General features: G+C 34.2%; 1 protein-coding gene and 1 long non-coding RNA gene across 4 annotated transcripts in view; one reads left to right on the top strand and one right to left on the bottom strand.

The window, feature by feature from the left end:
• LOC145289724 (uncharacterized) overlaps positions 1-3,514 on the bottom strand; it is a 126,281-nt gene extending 122,767 nt beyond the window's left edge. Inside the window, exon 1 of one of the 2 annotated variants that reach the window (XM_080136434.1) lies at positions 3,319-3,514. The gene's annotated coding sequence lies outside the window, so the exon portion shown is untranslated. Of the gene's footprint in view, positions 1-3,312 lie in introns of both variants that reach the window. The other variant, XM_080136436.1, reaches the window with a different exon arrangement.
• LOC145289760 (uncharacterized) overlaps positions 681-15,556 on the top strand; it is a 162,672-nt gene continuing 147,796 nt past the window's right edge. The window contains exon 1 of one of the 2 annotated variants that reach the window (XR_013869310.1): positions 681-961. This is a non-coding gene — a long non-coding RNA (uncharacterized LOC145289760). Of the gene's footprint in view, positions 973-15,556 lie in introns of both variants that reach the window. The other variant, XR_013869311.1, reaches the window with a different exon arrangement.

The raw sequence follows: 15,556 nt of genomic DNA, 5'->3' as shown, positions 1-15,556 counted from the left end.
GATCAGTTATTGTCCAGAATTATATATATATATATATATATATATATATATATATATATATATATATATATATATATATATATATAAAATGATACAGAAAATCTATATAATGTACGTACCCGTACCGGACGAAAATTTCATATTCCAAAATTTACGCAAATAGATCAAGTATTTTTTTTTTTATGTAGAAAATCATTTCTAAAAAACAATTTTTAGAGATTTTAATAGTTATTCGTATCCATTACAAGACTGATTTTGATCCTGGTAGTCCGCATTAAGTTGCCCCTTTATTTAAAACAACATTTACGTTCGTTGATGGGTAATCACATCATAAAGATTTTTCCCTGTCTGTCTATCTGTCTGTCTGCTTGTCTGTCTCTCCCTCTTTCTCTCTCTCTCTATATATATATATAGTCTAAATAATAAAATTAGATGTATAGTCGTTCATTGATAGGTACATATATTATAAAGATTTCTCTCTCTCAAGGTTGAATTGTAGACCAGCTGGTGCTTGTCCAATGTGTAACCTTGTCACAATTTTAAGACAGGTTCTATTCACAAGTGTAACTTAATAATCAAGAAAACAAGAGAGAGAGAGAGAGAGAGAGAGAGAGAGAGAGAGAGAGAGAGAGAGAGAGAGAGAGAGATGCAAAACGAATAACGGCCCAAACTAAACTTGTGAATAAAAACTATTTTTTGTGCCATTCATACATAGCTTATGACGTCTAATGGGCCGATCTAGTGTGTTCAACTCCTTCTTTCTCTTTCCTTTAAAAGGAGTATGTAAAACAAAGACAAAAAAAAAAAAAATAAAAAAAGTGCTATTAGCACTACTATTGAAATGTAATTTCAACACAAATAGTCGTTTGTGCCACTGCTACTTTGAATATACATAGGCTATTTTCATATTTTTATGATAACATCAGGTGAAAATATTGCGTCAGCCAGCACCTGTCTGAAAGTACGCATCAGGTAAAGTGTTCGTCTTTACCCCCCTCCCACACGATAGCAAAATTAGACACAAGGTCGACATTTAATGTGTGTGTAAGAGGGGATACCAGACCCCCTAAAAAATATTGCCTTAGTTGAGAAGGATCTCTTTTTCGACAGAAAAAGGTAAATTTTTACGACGTGCCCAGTGCTCTCCAGCGTATTATAAACACTCCAACCTCCCCATGTTAAGAACGGCTTTCGGAATAAACACCCTCCTCCACGTTAAGAACAGCTTTCGAGCTCGAAAGCCGTTATTAACATTGGGAGGTTGGGGTGTTTATAATACGCTGGGGCAGTGGGGCAGTGGGGCAGTGGGCACGTGTAAAAATTTGCCCAGAATAGATACATTTTGAATTATCTATTTGACATAAATAAATAAATAAATAAAATTTAAAAAAATGATACAGTAATTTTTAAAGTGTAGTGGGGAAATATGTAAATATGTATGTAGTAATAATAATCGTCTCTTTTTCGTCGCATTCACATAGACTCTTTTCCTTCCTTCAATTTGTTCCGTCACTTACAGTTCAGCAGTCGCCACAATATCACATTTACTCTTTGGACTACCTCTCTTAAAATATTCTCGATGATTAAAAAAATTTCCTTATTTTTACAAAAAAAAAAAAAAAATAAAAATAAAAAAAATTACATTTTCATGAAAAATGGTGTGAATACACCACAAAGAAAACACACTATGTATAACACACACACACACACACACACACGACAATACAGGTTAAGAAGTCACCACAACCGCATCTATTTCTATTTGGATATCCCTACGTAATAAACAACCGGCGGTCACATAGGGAAATTAGACGCAAGAAACTGTTGCAATGAGATATCGTTTAGTTCATGGAAATTGCATTTTATTTTTAGATTGATTTATTTTAATTTATGAGATAACGTGTTCCTAGTGGTCTTGCAAGGAAGATACCGGCACTGGACAATCCTGAAGTTGCTTTTCTGTGATCTGTGCCGACCAGACACTGATCGGTGATAAAAATTATGAAATAAAGTTAAGAAAACGAGCATTTATCTTTTTTCTTTTTTCAAAATCTTTACCTTTTAATAAATTCTATTTTTTTTGTTTTTTTTTTAAAATAAAATACAGTTTTTTGTTAGATAAATGAAAAAAACAAAAAACAAAACAAATTTTTCCCCAGATATTTATCCCCCTCCCCCTCTTCAATGAAACAAATCTATCGATGACAAGGGGAACGTGTAAACAGTAGATTCATTTTTATTTTTTATTTTTAATAAATGAAATTTTCATTTACAAAAACAAAACAAAACAACATCAAAATGTCGACGATTGAAGATTAAAAAAAAAAAAAAATCACTTAATCTGTTTCAAATTAATGCGTCTCCATCGTCAGCTGATGTTTCGATTTAAAAACGTTTACACGTGTTTTAACGACTTGTTGGTTTCTAAAATACGTTTTTTTTTATTAAGTGTTTTCGACATGAGTTAAACACAATGTGTTTTTAGAGGAAAGAGATAGAAAAAGTGTAGAAGTAAATAATAAACAAAACAGCAAAATTATTAAATGTGTATTTTTGAAAGGATCCAAAACATCTCAGCACTTACATGGTCAGTCCGAGTATTGACGGTGGATCTCGAGTAAATGCTGGAAAGTGGCCGAATCGGTTTACGATTTAAAAACCATGAAAATAAATAAATAAGAAGAAAACAGACGACGCTAAGGATGCGATTGTGAGTTAGGGTGAGAAGTCTTAGATCTAAAAAAAGAAAAAAGGAAACGTGGCTTTCAAATCGTAAACTGCTTCGTCAATTTCTGGGATTGACTCGGGATTTTCCATCGATACTTGGAACAAACTATGGAAGTACTTAAATCCCTTGGTATAAACAATCGTAATATAAATTTAACGTAAACTGGTCTCACATTTCTGGGCCATTTTAGTTTTTTAGAGCAGTCAATAACATTCTTCACTAACCCTAAGTGCGAGTGGCAATCTCGGAAAATCACACGTAATCGTTTTGTTTTTGTTTGTTTGTTTGTTTGTTTTTGTTATTTTTTTTTCTTGTTCTTTTTGAATTTTGGAGGTATTCATACGTAATCGCTTAAAATGTAAAATCTCATGTTTTGGGAAGCGGTGATTTTGTGGAGAGTGTTTACAATAATTATGTGTGTTGTGTTGTGAGTGCTCTGTACTGGTGTGCTGTGATGTGTGCTGCGCGCGCACGCGCGCGTGTGTACATTAAATAATTTTCACTTTTTGTCTTGTCGAAAACGTTAACTTATTTTTCAGTTTTAAACATAAAAAAAAAATACATTAATCAGGAAATAAACTTACACTTACTTGTTTGGGTAGTAAAACGAAAATAGAAATTGAAATTAAAGTAATATCGAAGACCACAATAAAACAATCCACTTGTTATGGTAGGTAAAAAAGCATCCAACTTCTAAAGTTTCGTAGATTTTTAGTCCGCACTTTTTCTTTTTTTTTTTTTTTTTTAGATTCGTTTCTTCACATGTCTTTCGGCGTAAAAAAAAAACAACAACAACAAAATATATATATATATATATATAAAACAAACAACTAATATTAGTACATATATATATTATATATATTTTTTTTTTACACGCGTTTTCGTTGAATTAAAATACTTGTCAATATTGCGGATGGATGAGTTTGCCGGCGGTGTAAATACGCGCGTCTATTTTATGTGAGTGCGCGTGTATTTAACTACAAAAAAGAAACGTGAATGTGTTTGTTGAAGCGATGAGCCGGCGTTATGAGTGGGAAGTTTTTTTTAAAGGGAAACATCGAATTCGTGGGCACAGACACCCACTGAGGACGGTATGACCAACTTGGTTATATATATGTGTGTGTGTATTTTTTTTTTTGTGCGAGGGCAAAATGCTAGTGGTTAAAGAAACACCTTTATAGTATCTGGTAATATAGTACGCACATTTTACGATGAGCTTTTCCGAACGTGCACGATCACACATGCAGTAGTTATGTATTCGCGTTTGACATTTTCTTATTCTTGTAGAGGATTTCTCTTTCTTCTTTTTCTCTTTTATTTCCTCTGATTTCCTCGTTTTTCTCCGTCTTTGTTTTTCGCCCATTACACGTTTCCCCTTTTCCTATTCACACACTCGCTTACTACTCGATGCTGATTGGCTGGATCGCTACTTCAAAGTTTATTTATATATTTTGGGCGGAAAGGGGGAGGGCAAATGATATTTTCTTTTTGTTTTATGTTTCTCATAGAATTACATTCAAGACACTGCACTTCTTGGCCTTTGGTTGGGATCAATGAGTGAAAAAAATCTTTCTAGACTGAGACAATTAAAATTTTTGTTTTAATCCAAAGTGCCCCCCCCCATACGCATTAAAAACAGACTTTGTGTTGGAGGAGAAATCGTTCACGACTGAGACAATTTTTATTTTTGTTCCTTTACTCCACGTACTATACACGCAATAACCCTTATCACCGAGTGGCTTCCGGGCCTTGATAAGTGGTGACCACCTTGTAAAAATAAATAAATAAATAAATAAAAACCTTGTCTAACTCTGTTCCATGGGGAGGCATTGTAAATAGGAATTCTGTCCTGTGAGGAGACACATAATTAGAGAAATCGTTTTTTTTTTTTTTACAATGGACCTATTTTATATGGTCCTGTTTCCTCACAGACATTATGCCTTTATTCTGAAGAGAGGTGGTTTATTGTCGTTCGCTCGAGGCGCCCATATCGTGGAATTCCGATAGGTTCGATTACTGAGGCAATTGAAATTTTTGTCCTAATACAGAGTGACCCATTTGGGAAGATAGATTTTCCCCCGTATTTAAAATATATAAGAGCGTATTTATATTTTGTGTACAGAAAGTTGTTAGATGAGACAAATCATTATTGGTACCGTCGGTTTCAAGCCCGTTACTTAAGACCGTTTAAGATATCCATATCAAGCTCTCTTCAACCAACTCATCTAACAACTTTCTGTACACAAAATACAATATATATATATATATATATATATATATATATATATATATATATATATATATATATATATATATATATATATATATATATATATATATATATACGCCCTCGAGCTTATATCAGAGCGCAGTTTTGTTTTGTTTAGTCCCAAGAAGTCGTCCTTCTCATGTATTATCGCTTTATTCTCAAAAGACGTGATTTCGTTGCTGGTTACCGGAGGCGCCACTATTGTAGAATTTCGTCGTGTCCGATTACGAAAAAGCTTATATCTAATCAGGCTGCCCCGTTTTTAGGGGGGGGGGCTGTATTCCCTACCATAAGCTGGTCTTATATCTAACTTTGCCACAGTGTGGTGGTGGGCCCCACTGGTGGGGCACTGGGACAGGTTTTATAGGTTTTGTGGATTTTATTCTGACATCATTAATATTTTATTTTTAGAGTTAATCGACTTTTCTCTTACGCTGATAGAGATTTCCTTCTGTAAATGACGCTATCAAGGATTATTTTTTACGTGTGAATGACGTCACCAAGGCTTATTTTCGTTTCAAATATGAAAAGAGTGGAACAGAGGACGACGACAATGCAGAGATAAGCGGAGAGGGTAAAATTTTACATTAAGGCCCGTCTCACGTACGTATATAACAAAATACTTTCTTTTTTTTTTTTTTTTTTTTTTTTTTTTAGATTTCGGTGTGCTAAAAACGAATCTGCAAATTGTTTCCATCGCAAAAAAATTAGTTTTCATGATATGAAGAAATTACTTTTTCAAAAAGTGGGTGATCACTTTTCCATGTAAATTTAACTTAAAATGAGCACACATTTTCTGGCCACCTGAGAGGGGGCATTTTTTCGAGTATTTATTGCTAAAAGATTTTTTCGATGTCTTTTTCTGTTTTCATCTTTCAATAAAGACACGAGGAAATTAAAAAATAATGAAAAATTTTACTTTAAGGCTCGTCTCACATTCGTATATAAAAAAATAGTTTTGTTGTCGAACATATACGCGCGCTTGCGCGTTCAAAATGGCCACCCGTGACAATATATAGAATCACATGGTTTAATATTTGGAAAAATACTTGTTTTTCGTCTAATTTTAATTTTTCGTCAATACTACAAGGCAGTTTGGGACGCGAGTGCACATTTAACAGCTTTCGTTTTTGTTCGCGCGTAGCGTAAACGAAGGCTAGGCTGTGAAATGGAAATAGTCCCAGAGTTCATGGTTTAATACCATGCAAAAGAAATCAAACAAAAAAACATTTTAGCCAATAAATACATAAAAAATGCCCCCCCTCTCAGGTAGCCAGAAAGTGGGTGCTCATTTTAAGTTAAATTTACACGGAAAAGTGATCACCCACTTTTCGAAAAAGTTATTTCTTCATATCATGAAAACTATTTTTTTTTTGCGACGGAAACGGTTTGCAGATTCGTTTTTAGCACACCGAAATCTACAAAAAAATATTTTGTTATACGAACGTGAGACGGGCCTTAAAGTAAAATACTACCGCGGAGAGCACATAAACCGCTTCTGATGAGAACCGGTGTGTTATGCTGCATATATTGTAGGACATAGTGACATTCGCCTGGACAAAAATTAATCGAAAAAAAAAACAAAAAAACAAAAAACAAAAAACAAATAAAAAAAAAAACGAAAGGAAACGCGTAATTAACATATGTCACCTTTGATGTGCATTAATTTAAAATTAAAAATAAATATGGTGCAAATCCAGGGTTTAACCTAACTAAAAAAAAAACAAACTAAAATACAGAAATTTTTATGATGCACATTCTCGTCACATGAACGAAAAAGTGGGTGCTTATTCAAATTGGCACTTAAAGCGACAATTTATAGTAAAGAAAATACATACGTGCTCGTTACAGAACGAAGATATCGTATTCTAAAAAGCACGTAATTTGATAAAGTAGGTTTTTTGTTTAATTCAAGAAATCAAATTTTATAACCATGCAAATCGTAGAGTTCTCGTTGGGCATGATGAAATCCGATAAAATAAATAAGGGGGACAACTCAAATCAAAGTATCGAGGTAAAAATCAGCCTTATGTTCAATACAATTCAATACAATTCAATACGTTCAATATGTTCAATACAATTTAGTAGCAAAATCGCTATAAATCGTAAAGTTTAATGTTCTTAGTTAAACAAGTACCACTTGTTTGATTTACGTAACTTTTTGGAATATGACTTCTTCGTCCTGTAACGAGTAGGTACATCATACAGACTTTTCTGTATTTTTTTACTTTTTTACTAGTTAAATATGATCAAGAATATTAGCACGACCAGTGGAAGATCTGGGTGGTGCATCTACAACTAGTTTCTCCCTCTTTGATAGAGTTAGAAAAAAAAAAAAGAGAGTCTGCAATCTAATAGGTCCTACTTTGTCAACTAAGCTCCAACCCCTGTCCCCTCGTCACAATGTAGCATCTTTGCGCCTGTTTTACGAGTATTTTAGTGGAATGTGCTCTGGCAAACGTGCTGCACTTGTGCCCCCTCGATATACATATCCCTGACAAATCCGTTTAGCAACAAAATCACACCCCTTCACTGATGAGGTCCCTGAATGCCAGAAAGCTTTCTACTAAAATAGTTTCTTTCCTTGAACAGCTAAACTTTGGAATTCCCTTCCTGCTACCTGCTTCCCTGTTTGTACTGATATGCAGAAGTTTAAATAAATCAAAATCTTGTTAATCATTGTCCTAAATAGTAACCCCTTACGTCCAAGTGGCAATGTACCTTGTTTGTGGTGAATGCGAGTAAAAAAAGAAATCACAGATGCTTTCTTCATCTACCAATATAACTTACTGTTAATCTCTATGCTTATAAAATTAGATATATTTATATATTTGTATGCACATGATCACTCCGTAACTAATTAACCAATCATTATAAATTTTGAAACACAGCTGATAGGCATAATGGTGGTTAATGTAGACTATTTTTATTTAAGTTCATACAAAGAGAGTAAAGAGCGGGTTAAATCCCTTCATGAAAATTAAATCTCGTCTTGGGGAGGCCTCATGTTTTGACAAGCTTCTGGGCTTGACTCCTGATCTGAACTGGAACACGTACATCAAATCTGTTGCCTGGGCCGCTGGAAAAATGGTGGGATCCTTCTATTGATCCAGTAGATATCTCACTGCTGATGCAATTCTCTATCTATATAAGAACCAGGTACGTCCAAGGATGGAGTACTGTTGCCACATCTGGGCAGGAGCTGCTAGCAAGGACTTGTCCTGCCTTGATAGAGTTCAAAATAGATTTCGTAACCTCGTAAGAGATGTCCTTTTCTTTTCTCTGCAACATCTATCCCACAGAAGAGATGTTACGAGTTTGTCTCTGCTTTATCATTATTTTCATGGCAAGTGCTCGACTGAGCTTCAGTCTATGGTCTCCCTCGCCAAACTTTCACAAGAAACACTTGTATAGCTGAAAACACTATCAATAATTCCCCCCACTCTTTATCTGTGCCTAAACCTAAACGTAGATTCTATGAAAAAAGCTTCTTTCTTAGAACTGCACGCCTGTGGAACTGTCTTCCGTTTTTCTGCTTTTTAGCTGACTACAATCTGATTGTCTTCAAGTCCAATGTAAACAAGTTCTTGATGAGCCGTTCCACTTAAGTTAACAAATTTACCGAATTTTCATTACTAACAAGTACTATATTGTTCAATTGACTACTGTACACTTTTAACCTTTATCCTCGAGTGGTCTTTGGGCCTTGATAAATGGTGATGCCTATGTAAAAAAAAAAAAAATTAAAGCACCTCAGATTTTAGCAATAGATATTAGACATACATGAATAAATATTTTCCAATTTTCAGTTTATTTGGAGTATTTTAAAGGAGTTTTAGTCGAGAATAATCTAGGTATAACCTCCCATTTTAATATTCAGAAATTTCAGATTTGTATTAAACTTGGCACAGAAAAAAACAAACAAACAAAGGAATTTTTTTCAGGTGCAAATGAAATGCATTTATCTGTGGTTTCTCCAAAACAACTTCATTGTCTTTCCAAAGTCTTTTCACACACACACACACACACACACACACACACACACACATGCTTTTTAAAAGTCTCTGTCCTCACCACCTCAAGCTAGTGTTAGCCAGCGCTTTCTTATCTCCGTATTTACACGTCCATCTTCCCCGGTTACAACTTGCTTCTCTCTTTGACCACATGGTTTTTTTTTCTTTCTTTTTCTTGTGACGCAAGCTCACGCACACTTTCTAATTTGCATACATGCTTTAACAGCTGCTGCTACTAGTCAGCTCTCTTTCGGCTGCTGCTGATTTTCTCACATGCTTTCAAACACGCTTTGTTACATAGCCAATTAAACAATATTATTTGAATTTCAATTTCTTATTGAGACCTTTTAAACTTCAGCTAAAAAATTTGGACATTACTTAAACTCCAAATCATGCAATGGATTTTGATCAAAATTGGAATAAACATTCTATGAATAAAGTTTAGCATTATATGTTGATTTTTATCTTCTTAAAGGGGATATAAAAGTGGTGCAAAACTGTTCTGTTCTGGAAATGCATTTGACATGTCCTAGGTCGGCTATTCTTCTCGTATTCTTCTCGTGGAAATATAAATGTACAAATAGGTGAAACAATATATCCCTCTTTAAAGACATATGCTATGACCCATCAGCGAAACTTATCTGGATAGAAAATCCAGTGTGAAAAGTTGTTTCTTTTTTTTTTTTTTATTTGGCAGTCATCACTTATCAAAGCCAGAAGACCACTCGAGGATAATAGTTAACGAATGTAAGGTTGTAGTGTAGTAATTGTTATGATGTAAATTGAGTAAAATTTTATTATTTATGGGAACGGCTCAATAAGAACTTATTTACATTGGATTTGAAGGCTACCATGTTGTATTCAACAGGTAAGCAGGATAGTAGAACAGTGTTCCACAGGCGGGCAGTTTCATTTAATATCGGTACTTATTGACAGTTTGGCAACCGATCATCTGTTTCACAGACAATCGGACAATCGGAAACACCAGTGTCGATATTGGCCCTGTTGCAGTTTCTTAGAAATTTTAAATTCACATTTTTGATTCACTTGTAGAATAAGAACCATAAAAAAATCTTAACCAGTTCGTTTGGTTATTACGCACGTTTTGATAAAATTAATCGTTGGTCTTAAATTTTATTTAAGTCTTGAAATAAAATTCTAATTAACTTTTTAATGTAATAAAAATGAAAGTTCAATTCAAAATTTTATTTATTGTTTTTGCTTTCAGTAGCACAAGTCAGAAACAATTTTACGAAATAAAAAAAACATTACGATACTTTTACCTCAAGTTCTTGGATGAGAACGTTAATGGCTTTTTTATTGATGAGACAAGCAAGTTTTGAAGTTGGTTTTATAACTCCAATTAAAGCTTTACTCACAAGCAGTGGAAAAGACTCAAAATGTTCTGTTAACTTGAAAATCTATTTTTTTTGTGGCGTTTTTTTTTAAGCCAAATCTTCACCGTAAGACGATAAAGGCTTTTTTCTCTTCGTCTTCATCTTTTGTTTTCTCATCATAGACATGACCCGAACAGCGATTAGGAAGAAAGAGTTAATGCCGTATCTCAGTTTTCACTTTTTGGGGACTTGTACAGTTGTTGGTCACGTGACCACCAATTACTTCTTCTCTGCACCTCTCTCTCATAGACGTGATGTTGCTAGTCTCAGTCTTTTCTATAAATATTATTATCATTATTTTCTGATCCATTCTCTGCTTCTTTTGTTACAGCTCGTTGCACTCGTTAGTCTAGTGGTCTTCATCATTTTCCTGTTTTGATACTTCATTGTAATACAGCTTTCTATTATAGTAGCTTGTTTTCTAGATCCGCAGGCTTGTAGAATTCTCTTTTTGCTGACTGTCTCCTTAATGGAGGCATGCCAATAGGCCTCTTCTGTCTTTGTGATAATCATCTTCCGTTATGATTATTTCATTAAGTGGCTTGATGCCTTGTCTGGAGCGATTTTCATACTATATATAATCTTTATAACATGAACTTATTAGCATTAAGAATATATATATATATATCTATAATATAAAGCTGAATGTCCGTGTGTGTATGTGTGTGTGTGTGTGTCTGGTCACGAATAGTCTCCTATATGGTTGACTATTTTAAAAAACTAATTGCATATAATGATAGAAGATGTATCGAGACACAGGAATGGGTATGTTTGATCTGGCAGAACAGTGGTTCTTTAAAATTGTGGGGTCTGCATTCGCGCTTGGTCCACAAAGTATGGAAATAAAAAATTTAAAAATTAAAAAAAAAAAGTTTACAAGTGTTTTTGATATAGATGTACATAAGAATACTTTGATAAGTATGTTTTAACTTAAATAGGGATGGTATAATAAAATTGTGGGGTCTGCGTTCACGCCTGGCCTCCATAGAATGGAAATAGGCACAAATTTTAATAAAGACTTTTTATATCTATCTGTGTAAGTATACTTTGATAAAGATGTTTCTGTTAGAAGAAATATGGTATAATAAAATTATAACGTGTTCGTTCGCACCTAACCTCCATAGAATGGAAATATGTCACAAAGTTTAACAAGGTCTTTTAATATAGATCCACAGAATATAGTGATAAGTGTTTCAGTGTGAACAGGTATGGTATAATAAATTATAGGGTTTATCTATTTTATTTTTACTTTTATCATATTGTGCTTTGATTTTGATACCCCCAAATTCAACCCAAATTTACAACCCTTCCTTTTCATAACCTATCATACTTTCATAAATCAGAGTTCATTTTCTGTAGGCTGTTTTTTAACCCAGTCACCGACGGGTACTTTTGCTAGTATATATATAATCTGAAAAGGAAACACTTGATAAATAGATAGTCCTTAATCCGCGGAGTTTCGAAGAAATACTTACCTTCTCATCAGAGGGTAGGAATTAGCAAAATGAGGGATCGGCTTTTGCTTACAAAAGTATTTGATGAAACTGCAAGTAAGTCAAAGATCTTACTTGATAACAAAAAGTGAAGCAGAGGGAATATGGTGAAGAAAAAGGTGATTACACGTGAATGGATACTGTGGTGAAAGGTAAATTATCCAATGACGGTAAAATCCAAAAATATAAATCCAAGAAAGTTAATTGAATTTCCATTTTCATCCCTGTGACTGTTTTACGAGTATTTTAATGGAATGTGCTCGTATGAACTCATTTCAATTATGCCCCCTCGACGTACATATCCCCGACAAACCTGCATAGCAACAAAATCACACCCCTTCACTGTTGTGGTCTCTTAATGTCAGAAAGTTTTCTACTCTAATAGCATCTTCCCTAGAATGGCCAGACGTTGGAATTCCCTTCCTGCTACCTGTTTCCAAAACTGTACTTATATGTAGATTCAAATACAACATAAACAAACATCTTAATCTTTCTTTGGCATAGTCTCAATTAGTAGCCCCTTACGTCCAACTGGTAATATGCCTTGTTTGGAGTGAAGGTGAATATATATATATATATATATATATATATATATATATATATATATATATATATATATATAACTACTCCATTTACTCACATTTAATAACAAATTAATATACGAAAGTATAGATTTATGCGTAAACTTTAAGTATTTACTTCAAAAGTGCACAATCCGTAGGTAGAGCTAGTTAGTAATTTATAAAATATATATGGCGATTAAGCTACACTGAATATTTGGCGTTTCATCCACTCTAGGATTCCTCAGGCTTATGCGCGAATTCTTTGGTTCTGTGTGTGTGTGTGTGTGTATATATATATATATATATATATATATATATATATATATATATATATATATATATATATATATATATATTTAACAACAACAAAAAAATAATAATTTATAGACAGAATTTTTTTCTTGCAATAAACTCACGCCGCGATTTACTGATATTTTCCCGTTCACTTTACCCATCTGCAAACTAATCTTTTAAACATAAGTTTTGCTTTTGTCTCGGTGATTTTTTTTTTATTACTTTGCTCTTCTGTCATCTTTTCTTATTTCATGTTGCCGTTGTCTACGTGTTGTTTTCTTCATAGTTTCTTAGGTTATTTTCCCTGACGTTGTCTCTTTGGGACAAGTGTACAAGTTTCGTTTAGCAGACTTTGAAGAAACGACAAGACAAAAATAAAAACCGGGTGATATTAGAGAAACAGAAACAGATATACTATTCTTCTATTTCCAACTTCACACAACACGATTGAACAACAGTGAAATCAAACCATAAATGCCTCTTTCCACAGTATCTGCTCGTGTTAGCTTCTCAACCAACTACCCATAATTCATCACACTTCCGGAAGATGCCGTTGCCTATGTCAAGTTCGAATCCAGTTCGTTTCACAGAAGCACTTCCGCTTATGATATTGGCAACCTTCATGTGGTCTCTTCTGCAAGTACACGATACTGTTTTATGAATAATTCTAACTAGAAAGATATCGGTAAAACCAATGACACAAAGAATTATCTAATTCATAAGATTTGACTCTCTTCTTTGTATTAAGGTTAATGGAGTTGCTTCCCTTTGTTGATCAGGCAAGGGTCAAAATGTTGTATCAGTTATTCTAGTTAAGAGCAGAATAGGTAGGTGTGAACCTCCCACTCATCAGTATTTTCCTAATTTGTTCAAAAGTACTTTTTATATTTTTGCAAATAAATTATTCAAAGTGTAATATCTCTTCTGTTCTTGGTTACTATTTTCCAATATTCTTTCAAGATTTAAACTACTAGTAAGTATGAATACCTGTTTTTCTTTCCGTTACACAACACGCCATCTGATCTCACAGATCAGCCTCATAGTAAGTAGTCGTGCAACCTACAAGGTAAAACTCCATTAAGCTACGTGTTTTTGGTACTTTCTCTTATGCTCCACAGACCTTTAATCATTATCAAACCGATCTATCGTTGCACGTTCGGAATCTGCAGAAGACATCCAGCAGCTACAGTATTTTGTGATAACGAATCAGTTACTACCACTTGACCATTCAGTCATACAATGATCACTTGGTGGTTTTAGGGATTGTTGCTTCCTAATATAAATTGTGCCAATCTCCATCGATTCAGCGAGAGTTATTCGGACAGTTACTGTCTACTATATAGATACACGGCATAATCACATTGACGCAACGGTTCTGGTTAGACCACAAAAGTTAAGCGACATTAAGCCTAATCAATACCAAATTGGTGACCGTTTGGAAATACTAGGTGCTGTATGTACTCTCCAGTTATTCCAATATTGTTTCAAGTCATCCTTTCCCTTGCCACTTGAATCAGACAGTACTGACTCAGGAGAGGTGTGGTTCGAGATTATGCAACTCTGATTTCACAATTACACATGCAGCCACCTTTACAAGGGTTATACATTGTCTCTTGATACTGAACGAAGGTCACGCATACTTCTATATAGAACCCTCCTCCTAATGCAATTCAAAACTTACCTTCTTCATCAGCCTTTCTATATTTTTTAAGAAAACATTAAAAATCATTTGAAATCGGAGTTCAACTCAAAGAGATATTGCACCAAAAGACTGTATCGGAGGTTTCTCACGAGATTTCTTTTGACCCGTTTGTCGCGTCGGCTGACAAAAGATAGTGAACATTGTCACTTAGTTCTCGCAAACAATTACAAAGAATAGCATAAATCACTTTTTCCAATCTTGATTGACGAGACAAAAATATTCCAACCCTATGAATTAAATGGAAGGTGAGGTTGGTTAGTTAGGTAGTTAACAACACCGACTGACGACCTTGTTGTGCCAAGTTTGAATCCAGTTGCGTTCCACAGAAATACTTTCACTTAAGGTAAGATGTTGGTAACCTTCACGTGGTTCCTCCTGTAAGTAGTCGTTCAAATTAGAAAAATGACAGGGAAACCGACGCCATAAAATAGAATTCATACAAAATGAAGTAAAGAACGAATTAAATAAATTAAATAAAATTCTGTGAAGGTTTCCAGATTCGATATAAAGATTCCCAAGTTAAAAAGTTGTGCCTAAATAAGGTGGAGTCTTAACCGACCACAATGTCGTGAATATAACAAACAAGATGAGGATAGTAGTCGGAATAAGAAAGAATACAATATTTTCATAATTTATCATATATACGAGGTGCCTTCAATAAGTTTCAAGACATTTTTTGTATGGGAACTTTTATTGATGGTACACACATGAAAGTCTAGTCCCCTTTGAAGTAATCTCCTCCGGTTGCAATGCATTTGTTTGTATTGTTCCAACAACTTCTAGAAAAGCTCCATGGAAGTCCTCTTGTGTGAGCATGTCAGCGACCCTCATCATCTTTCATCTCCTCATCTCATAACGACAGCCTCTCAAGTTTTCCTGGAGCTTAGGGAGTAGATGAAACTTTAATCGTAGGTCATGAGATCACCAAGAACTGCTGGATCTGAATTGATCAACTCAACCATCTCCTTGCTGTCATGACAACGTCTTTCTTTCTGATCTTTTCTAATTAGCCTTGAGACAAACCTCGCACACATCTTCCACATTTTTAGTTTCTCGTGAATAATTGTGTGTACAGTTCCCACACTGACATCAAACTG

The sequence above is a fragment of the Euprymna scolopes genome, chromosome 2 (assembly GCF_053919585.1).
Source record: "Euprymna scolopes isolate OS-2025 chromosome 2, ASM5391958v1, whole genome shotgun sequence".
Taxonomy (NCBI): Eukaryota; Metazoa; Mollusca; class Cephalopoda; order Sepiida; family Sepiolidae; genus Euprymna; species Euprymna scolopes.
Note: the sequence above shows the minus strand (reverse complement) of the source record. Positions and strands in the feature narration are given on the sequence as shown.